Below are 1,084 nucleotides of genomic sequence, written 5' to 3'. Positions count from 1 at the left end.
TTTATTGAAGAACTTAAACCCTCACAAAAATAAATGTTGGTGTCATTAAGACAAAACCATCACCAACCCACATTGTAAGCTTTCAGGGAAATAATTGAAGTGAATATCAATATTTTAAGAAATAAATGAAAGAGAAAGATACTTATTTTAACTTCTGGAGACCTTTAATGCCTGTATGATACATATTAAAACAACCAAATACTAACACTGTTATGGGGGACTTTGTTCACATAAATAAATTCACAAGGACAGTTTAATAACATTTGCAATTAAAATTATCCTCTGGCACTAGAAGGATGGCTTTCAATTACATGTAGATCATTGGATTCATTTAATTCATATGACTTGTAAATTTGAGAATCTGTGCTTCTAAAAATAAAGCCATGAAATCTTTCCTGAATATACACAACTCCATTAACAACTTCCTTAATTAAAATTATCAACAGTAAATACTTTTGATTACAGTTGCTATATATCATAACTTATTTAATGTTTCATCTGTTTTATATAGGGCTTCCCTGGTAGCTCAGACAGTAAAGTGTCTGCCTACAATGGAGGAGACCAGGATTCGATCCCTGGTTTGGGAAGATCCCCTGGAGAAGGAAATAGCAAGCTGCGGGTATAGCTCAGTGGTAGAGTGCATGCTTGGCATGTATGAGGCCCTGGGTTCAATCCCTAGTACCTCCATCTTGTATTTTCCTGGTGGCCCACTGGCTAAGACTCTGCACTCCCAATGCAGGGGGTCTGGGGTTTGATCCCTGATCAGGGAACTAGGTCCCACATGCTGCAACTAAGACCTAGGGAAGCCAAATAAAATTTTAGGGCTTCCCCGATAGCTCAATTGGTAAAAAATCTGCTTGCAATGCAGGAGACATGAGTTTGATTCCTGGGTTGGGAAGATGTGCTGGAGAAGGGATAGGCCATCCACTCCAGTATTCTTGGGCTTCCTTTGTGGTAAAGAATCTGGCAAAGAATCTGACTGCAAGTGAGAGACCTGGGATCAATCCCTGGGTTGGGTAGATCCCCTGGAGAAGGGAAAGGCTACCCACTCCAGTTTTCTGGCCTGGAGAATTCCAGGGACTAT

The 1,084-nt window shown here is 40.0% G+C and overlaps 1 non-coding gene across 1 annotated transcript; it reads left to right on the top strand.

The window, feature by feature from the left end:
• Window positions 1-615: 615 nt before the first annotated feature.
• Window positions 616-687, top strand: TRNAA-GGC (transfer RNA alanine (anticodon GGC)). The gene has a single exon. It is a non-coding gene; the product is annotated as a tRNA-Ala (tRNA).
• The last annotated feature ends 397 nt before the right edge of the window (window positions 688-1,084 follow it).

This window comes from Capricornis sumatraensis, chromosome 23 (genome assembly GCF_032405125.1).
Source record: "Capricornis sumatraensis isolate serow.1 chromosome 23, serow.2, whole genome shotgun sequence".
NCBI classification, from domain to species: domain Eukaryota; kingdom Metazoa; phylum Chordata; class Mammalia; order Artiodactyla; family Bovidae; genus Capricornis; species Capricornis sumatraensis.
The sequence above is the reverse complement of the archived record's forward strand: the minus strand, read 5'-3'. Positions and strand labels throughout refer to the sequence as shown.